The 9,463-nt window shown below is 40.7% G+C and overlaps 1 pseudogene; it reads right to left on the minus strand.

Annotated features, from left to right (window-relative positions):
- Positions 1 to 8,162: 8,162 nt before the first annotated feature.
- LOC117882339 lies at positions 8,163 to 8,364 on the minus strand (annotated as a pseudogene).
- Between the last annotated feature and the right edge of the window lie 1,099 nt (positions 8,365 to 9,463).

Below are 9,463 nucleotides of genomic sequence, written 5' to 3' on the forward strand. Positions count from 1 at the left end.
GGCTGGGGAGGGTCTCAGACACCACCAAAGTACTGTTGCCCCCATTGGGTCCCCATTCCACACAGGAAAAGGAATGAGAGTGGAGGGAGATGTGAGGGACTGGATGCCCTGAAGTGCCAGGCTGTGACTTCAATGATATTATTCTAGGTTTACACTGGTATAAGTGATATCACAATCTAGCCCATTTACTGGAAGCCTCAGAGGTGAGGTAGTCTTCCTGTGAATACTTCTTCATCTTTGCAAACCAGAACTTCAGAAATCTATAGTAGTTTTGATCTAATAAATAAAAGCATTTGATTTTTTTAAAAAGCAACAGAGGGTCCTGTGGCACCTTTGAGACTAACAGAAGTATTGGGAGCATAAGCTTTCGTGGGTAAGAACCTCACTTCTTCAGATGCAAGTAATGGAAATCTCTAGAGGCAGGTATATATCAGTGTGGCGATAACGAGGTTGACCTCGTTATCTCAACCTCGTTATCTCCACACTGATATATACCTGCCTCTAGAGATTTCCATTACTTGCATCTGAAGAAGTGAGGTTCTTACCCACGAAAGCTTATGCTCCCAATACTTCTGTTAGTCTCAAAGGTGCCACAGGACCCTCTGTTGCTTTTTACAGATTCAGACTAACACGGCTACCCCTCTGATACTTGATTTTTTTAAGACTCCATTTTTACTTTAAAATCAGAAATTTACATGTTGCCATTCACGGGCACACCAAACCAGACAGACAGTTGAGTTTCCCTACATTTTTCATTTTTATTAGATATTTGTGGCATTTTATGTCAACATTTTATTGATTTTTAATGGAAATGATTATTGAAAGTTATTGAATTTTTTTGAAATTTTCAATAAAAATGTATAAACATTATTTTTTTAAATAAAAAAGATTCTATTTTGAACCCTGTGAAATGAAAACAACTTAAAAAATCCAACTTTTTTTTTGTAATTTCCACCCTCTCCAGCCTGCCTGCATGCAGCAACCAGAAAAACTAATTATCTCTAAATTCATTACAACCAAGTCTGTCTCTTCACTGCCACAAGGACAGAATAGTATCTAATGTAAATGATGCTGCCCCTCTAGTTAAATTTAATAAAACCTCATGGGATACAAAGCAACTGAATACCAGAATGTTTTTGTATGTATGTGTCGTTTTACAAAACAATTCCACTAAATTCTTGTATCCAGAAGTTGTAATCAATGATGTAAATACTATTATTTAAATCTTTCATTTTCATAATCAGTAGTTAATTATTATACAGTATGGGCCTGAGCTCACTCAGGTTGAGTTTGCATTGATGGAATGCCATTGATTTCTGCAGAGTTACTTCTAATTTAAACCACTGCAAGTGAAAGCAAAATCAGGCTGACTCTATCTAAACTAAGGACAGGTCTACACTACTGCTTCAGTCGATCTAACTTACATTGCTCAGGGGTGTGAAAGACATCCTCCCAAGTGACACAAGTTACAGCGCTCTAAGCGCTGTCCACACCGGCGCTATGTCAGTGGGAGACGCTCTCTCACTGACATAGCTTCCATCTCTCATAGAGGTGGAGTAATTATGCCAATGGGAGAGTGCGGCACTTCACCAGACATGCTACAGTGGCACAGCTGCATCAGTGCAGCTGTGCTGATGTCGTGCTTCTAATGTAGACTTGCCCTAAGATGCCATGTTAAAATGTACTTGGACTTTGGTTGAAGGGAGATTTAAAGATGCATTGTTAGAAGGTGTTAGCTAACATGTTCTAATAGTTTAGTCTAGACTTTGACATGTGCTAAATTGATTGAGTTAAACACCAGAGATTTGGTTTAAGCCATAAATCACAATCTCCCTCCCACACAGATACACCTCTGCCATAGAAAACCCTGAAAAGGAGGAGAGAGTTAATTGGGCAAACTTCATGTGTTTCAAGTCACATAATTCCAATGTCATTATTCTCTCAGTGGGAAGGAGCTAGTGTCAGCCTGGAGAAGAACAAGGCCTCCTAACCACACACAAACTGAGGATCCCCAAGAAATCCTTGACCCAACACTTGGGATGGCATGTCATCCAATCAGCTGACTGCTCAGGCTCTGTCTTCCTCCCAAGCAGAATGGCAGGCTCACTGGCTGTGCTGCTATTGGCTAGCCAGCCAATGCTGGGCATTAACCCCCCTCTGAGGAGGGTATGAACCTGAGAATGGGACATTCCCCTGGACAGACTGATGCTTTTGGAGGAGAAAATGACTGCTAGAGCAACTGTACCCTACCACTAGTCTCTGTTAGGCAAAAACCTACATTGTGTGTGCAGAGGGATTTTAACCCTCTCAGGGAGATGGGCCATTTCACTACTTGCTGGACTGATTTGTCTGGTATTTCCACTAAGTGGATCCTTAAGCACTGCAGAGAGAAATGGATGGTATGACTCTATATAAAATAGGCTTTGTCTGTGGCTTCTTATTTCTCCAGGTACTTTATAAGTAGGGTGACCCTATATCCTGTTTTGGCTGGACAGTCCCTTTTTTAAGCCCTGTCCCACCTGTTCTGACTTTTTTGGCAAAACTGGGCATTTGTCCCATTTGCTCCTGCCAACTGATTATCAATTGGCAAGAGCAAACGGGGCAAATGCTCAGTTTTGTGAAAAAAGTGGGGTGCTACCCCTAGTAGAACATGGAGGAATATACAGGAGGTAACGCCAGCCCTATGTAGGGGGAGGGGGAGCGGCTTGGGCCGGGGGGGAGGGAGGCTGTTGAGCAGCACAGGCTGGCCCCATGTGGGCAGGATGAGTGGATCAGGCCAGCTTTGGGTGTGTGTGTGTGTGTGTGTGTGTGTGTGTGTGTGTGTGTGTGTGTGTGTGTGTGTGTGTGGGGTCAGGCTAGCCCCACACGGTATCCCATTTTCCCTTTTGGGAAATATGGTCACCCTATTTATAAGGAACCTTCACTGAACTCAATCTGGTAAAAACTCAATCTACAAATTGGCCAGGTGTTGAGACTAGAATTCAATCCACTAATTACAATTCTATGTTTTATTAATAAATCTTTTATGAAAAATCCAGCTGGAAACCTTTGATCGACTCACATATGCCAGATGAAAAGGATGTGTCATGCCCACATTTAATTCTTCCATAGGTATACTGGCCTGAACATTCATGACAGTGTCACATGAATAGATAATGTGCCAATTGCTGTGTTTTATTTAAAATCAATGCCTATTGCACATAGAAGTATCAATCAAGAAGCAATATTACTGTGATGAGGGCCCATATGGAGTCAGGAGAAATGGGTTCTACTTGTGGCTCCAACACAGACTCCTTGCATGATCTTCAGCAAGTCACATAATCTCTTCATGACTTGGTTTCTCCATCTGTAAAATGGGGCTGAAAATACTTTCCTATCCAGTAGGGCTGTTGCATGGATTCATTTATTAATATCTGTGCATCTTAATGTTCGGATGCTACAGTGAGAAGTGGCCTGGAAATACCTATTAACAAACTCCCATCAAACTGTTTCATTAGAAAAATGTGGAATGTGCCAAGAACCAGTGAATTCTTCATGTGAAAATCCTAGACTATCACTATATAAACTGCAGTTCAAATTCGAGACATAAGCAAATAATGGAAAAAATCCACAGATTAATTTGAATTTGAAAGTGAACTGTGATTAAATTGTCTGTAAACCTTACATTCAGGCACTCTCTTTATTGGCATGTATGTGTGAAGAGTTAATGCTCAAATATTCAACAAGTAAATTTTCAAGTGTATATTTTTGTACACACATCAGACTCTGCTGATGAGTTGTCCAATCAGGAAACAGAAACAACACATCATTACCTATGTAATTAACTTTAGATCATCTACTCCTTGGAGCAGGGAACCTTTTTCCTAAGTGTTTGGAAAGTTATCTGTCACAGTGAGCAGTACCACAGATATATAATAAATGGCAATAATCTACATAGCATGGATTGTGAATATCATATTTGATTGCAAGTCTTATGAATGTTCTCTAAACTAGCCTGCTGTGATGGGGTATTCACCCTACACTATCACTGAAAGGGTTAAAATGGCAAGAGACCCCAATTAGCGATAGGCTGCACCTGATGGGGAGCTAAGGGGCAATGATACTAATTGAGAATGAAGCTCACTTGGGCAGAAATAGGAGTAGAGGACAGAGGGCATGGGAGTGAGGTAAGCCTGCAGTCATGCACACTGATACAAGGGGGAGAATAGGAGCCTGAGAAAGGCAGCATAGGCAGTCCAGGGAAGGAGCAGTAAAGTCACAGAGTACAGACCTGATCTGCAGGTTCAAGGATTCCGGGACTCTGGAGCAGAGGGCGGGCCCAGATTCCCCTACCAGCCACTGTGGGTGTGGCACAGTCAGTGCAGTGAATATGGAGACTGCCTGAGTCTTTAGGGAAAGAGACTTTGATAGTATCCCAGAAGGGGAGGACAATTGTGACTTGGCCAGAGGACTAAGCTACAAAGGAGAATCGATGCAGCTCCCAACTAACGAGAGAGGGGCCACAAAGTGAATGACTGAGGCAACAGGCAGATGGAGCATGGACAGTGGAGAGCTAATTCCCCAGATGAGCCAGCAGGAGGCACTGCTGAGCAGTGAGTAGCTGACTACATTACACTTGCCTATTAGGAATAGATGTTGATGTCTTGGCTACCATACGCTATATCAATGTTTGACAGTCTTGCACATTTTATGCTATCCAGGGAACAGTAAGAAAGCAGACATTAAAGGTCAGTTCTAACATTACATCACAAGCTCCATATAATATGAATACCTACAGTACAGTACAGAAAGCATCTTTAGTCTCTCTCTGTCTAGATTTTTATATCTCACACATCACTGTGGTATCTGAGAGCCACTATCATATTTATTTTGAGTGTCAATGACTGAGGTCAACATAACTTAAAATTAACTGTTTATGACCAATAACTCATATTGTAAACTCTTCCTAGAATGAAAGGTCTTCTTCAGGTCAGAGACTGTGTGTGCACTTAGCACACTGTGTGCAATACTAGAATAAAACTAAACAGAAAATAATAATTAGCTGCTGATTCTGCTTTTAGGGGCCTAAGCTGATAACCAGTGTCTCAATCTAACCAATCATCAGTACTGGTGAGTTCTGTAAAGCTTTTATCACAGCAGGATGATTTTTTCTTGTCAAAATTGGCATCAATTATGCTAATTAAATTTGAAGAGTTCATTAGCTAAATGGTAATTGTGGTAACATGCATTAAAGAAATGATGATATACAAAACTTGCTTTCAAGAAAATCACTTTCCCCTTTTCAGATAACCTTCAAAAAAAAAAAAAGCTTGCAAAGAGTAATAAGAGAAAGCAAGATTTCAGAAATTATTTTTTTATGAACTGTTAATTTATTCAATACCAGTTTCCCCCCTCCCCTCACTTGTATTTTTAATTTTACACTGTCCATGACTTCTAGGCTATGCTCTTTTTCCCAAAAATTGATTCATGTAATGCATTTGTCATACTCATCAATTTTTAGACAGACTGATTTGGATACATAGTGATCACTACTAAACTATCAGCATTTGCCAGTAGACACCACACAGTTACTATGGTTATTTCCTGTTTGTAGCATGGGAGACACACACTGTGTGATAACTGCCAGCAAGTGATGACTTTTTAAACGGTAACCACTGTACTGTGCTTTACAATGTAACTTTCCTCCAAGTAATGCTGCAACTGTATTAAATCTAGGTGCTCATTTCTCCTTTTGTTTAAATTAGTGCAGATCAGGAGTAATACCGCTGAAGTCACCGTGGTTATGGTGATGTAACAGTGATGAGAGAGGAGATCAGGCCCTAGATATTGTTATCGCAGGGTTCGTCAGTTAAGCTTTTACACACTCTCTTCCAAGTTCTTTTTCTTAGCACGCAAGACAATTGTTAGGTTTTGGAAGAAATGTTGTGTTGTTGTTATTTATTTGTTTCACAGTAGTGGCTAGGAACCTCAGTCACGGACCAGGATCCAATTGTGCTAGGCACTTGTTGATTTTCTGAATTTCTTCTGCTGTAAACTGTCTAACTAGATTAAACTCTGGGGCAAAATTGCTCCGGTGTTGGGCTGAAATTCCTGAAAGAAGGGATTGCACTGCTTTCTGTCTGTGACCACCTCTATTGCAGGACTGGCAAATATGTGTAAATAAAACAAGTTACACTAAGAATATCTCTAGACTCCATATCACATCACTACCATAACCCCCTTGACTTCAGTGTCATTACTCCTGATTTTGCCTCCCATGGGAAACTGAATTGCAAGGCATTAGACATCTGCTAATGCTCAGCAGAAACAATATATACCCAACAGCTTAAAAAAAATCCTGTTGCTTTCCTGGTTGCTCCGCAGTGAGGGTAGGCAATTGCTTCTATTGTGTATCTCTATACTGTCTGCACGAATCCAAAGAGTGGTACCTATTAGTCCGAAATGCCAAGAGAAGACAAATGACAATGGAAAAGCTCTATGATGTCATTTGACCATCATAAATTATGTCCTTTTTTGGGGGAGGGAGGTTGCTCATGAAAGGTGTTGGACTGACAACCCTGGAAAGTGGAGCCTGGGCAGATGATGTACCAATTTTATTTTTATTTTTTTGCAAACCTTTTTTTTAAAGACTCTCACTTCCACTGAAGGGCTCTTGTGGCCCTTGTGTGTGTTTTCGGTGAATATTCTGGCAAACAAGTTTACTGGCAGGAATATTAGCTTTCACAGTGTATGTTTCAGAATGTTAGCAGAGAGTGCTGAATATTAACACCGCGAAGCTGATTCTAAACAATTTGCTCATTCAATCAGGGAATAAAAACCTACCCCATTACACAGAACAGCTAATCAAAACATTTCAAACTGTTTATATCCTATTCCCAGACCCACCGTAGGGTGGATTGTGACTGCTGACTCATTTATGGGTGGATCAGATTAGAGGAGAGCAAAGACCCCTTTTCCCTACCCTTCTCTCCCTGCAACTTCCAGAGCCTGATTAAAGTCAGCTACTACTGCAGCTCCTACATCTTCTATCACTGGGCTGGATAGAAGATATTTCTGGCTTCAGAGGCTGAATCCTTTGTTATTTGACATACCAACATCCTGCTGCTGATTCATATTTAGACAGGCAGCATCATGTGTGTGGTGCTGGAATAGAATTTTCTCTCTTCTGTCATCCCATATTGATGTTGTTGAATGCTTATGAGACCATATTTAATCAGCTCCAACTAGTCCTTTTAGGTAAGGAATTCTGGTCCCTCTGAGCAGATTTTTTTTAAATGTAATTTATAGTTCAGGTAGCCGGCCAGCAGTGACTAATTCTGTGGTGCTTTGAAACCCAAGAGGTCAGAAAGGAACAACAAATATTTCACTTCCTGTATGTTTCTAACATCAAGTTACAGCACCTGTACCAAGCCGGGCTTCTGTACTTCAATGAGCTTTTGCACTTCATTTTGGTTGACTTCACAATGACAAAAACACCCTTCTGTGAAATCTGCATCTGGAAGTTTTCAGTGCGTGGAAAGTTTTAGCATCACAAGTTGATGGTCCCAGGTTAAAGTAAATGTCACAAATCAGCAAACGAGAAGAGGATAAATGTGAGTGGATAGTGTGATAGAAAACTAGCTCCAGGGAAATGCTTGACCTGTAAAATGCTCCTGTGGCATCAGGCAAGTATTATCTTCTGTGACTAAATCAGAAGAAATTGTTAGAATATTTCTCCCTTTATCAGTCTCTCACATTCATAATTTACAGGTAACGGTGAATGAAAATATGCCCAGTGATATTTATAGATTGCAGTTCTGCAGAGTGATTGATTCATTTGCACATACCACTCTAGTTGTGTAACTACTAAATGGGCTAAATCCTGAAAACGAGCCCCTGCAAACCTCAATAAAGTTAATGGGAAATCCAGGCCCTCAGCATGACTCAGAATTTAATAATAATGAATACCAATAATGAATTAACCAATAATGAATACTTAGAGTTAGACGGTCACAGCCCGTACTTAGCTGCGTGTGGGAATAATGCCTCCCTCTTACTCTGCTCTACCTTACTGAGATTTTGACTCCAGCCATAGTGTAGAAGGCAGGACAGCAGGGGATAAACTGTGACTCTGAGTCAGTTCAGGAGGAATTGCGATTCTGAGTCACCATTAGTTTCCGGTTTGCTCCTGCGGCTTTTATACCTGGAAGCACCGCAATACCAGGTTGCTGCATGGAGTGGATGAAGCAAGCTCCTATTCCAGCTCCTTGTTCCAAAAATCCATTTAATACAAAGTTCTCCAAAAGAGAACATATCAGGTATTACGCTGATAAGAACAGATACTGTGCTTGAGTGGCCCTTTATTCAGGGCAGAATGTGAGGTACTGCCAACTCTCATTTGATATACTTGCCTACCTTTGCTTCTTAGCTCCAAACATTAGGGCATGTGTGTTATAAGGTCAGTGAACTAACCAGTACGCACAAATGAAATAGCTTATTTTACAAGATACCTGAGACAGCAAGGACGAAGGCCAAATTGTGCCCTTGGATGTTTGTGCCGAGTTCCATTATCGTTAATGGGAGTCAAGCACATCCAAGGGCAGGATTTATCCCTCAATCTGTCCTGACTTACACAAACTGTGTAACCCCACCAAAGGAAAAGTTTGCCATGGGGGCTCAATCCCAAAGATCTTATTCCCTGTTAATTTCTGCTGATCAAGAAAGAGTTCTGTGAAATCTTAACCTGTACAAGGAGGAGGACAGAGAATGAATGACAGGATTTGGGCCATGGGTAACTTACCTTGTTAAAAAAATTCTGCTACAACTTCTAGAGAGTTTGTGTACATATGACAGACACACAAAAGAGTCTGACGAGCATGGATATGTTTCCACTTTGTTACATCCATTTTATGCTAAGGTAATGCCACTGAAATCAATTGAGTTCCACTGGAGTAAAATGAGATTCAAGGAGTGAGAATCAGGCCCTAAGGATATGTCTACACAGAGGTGGTAATGTGCACTATGGGCGTGATTTCTAAGGTGCACTAACATGTTGTGCATCAATTGGTCCGTGTACAACCTGCTGGTACACAAGCAAAGTTCCCTAGTGCCCTTTAACATGGTACTGTTTCAAACAGTGTGCTTGAGAAATCACACCCCCATAGCATGCATTGCCACACTGTATAGACAAGCCCTAGCCCTGTGTGTTTATGGTTAAATATTGAGCTGGTGTGAGGGATAACTTTTCTTATAATACTCTCATCCAAAAGATGCAATATCCCATAGGTGTCAATATTCTACAAAAAGTTAACATACTCCTTGGTGGTACCTCCATTAAGCATGGATTTAATTTTTATCTGACTAGAACGTCAAGAAAAACCTTACACCAGTGTCAGCCATTAACATCACTATATTTTTATTGACATTTTTCATAGATCTTCTCCTGATTGTAGCCAGTAAATGTAACAAAGTGTCACTTTATCTT

Source organism: Trachemys scripta, chromosome 8 (genome assembly GCF_013100865.1).
Source record: "Trachemys scripta elegans isolate TJP31775 chromosome 8, CAS_Tse_1.0, whole genome shotgun sequence".
NCBI classification, from domain to species: Eukaryota; Metazoa; Chordata; order Testudines; family Emydidae; genus Trachemys; species Trachemys scripta.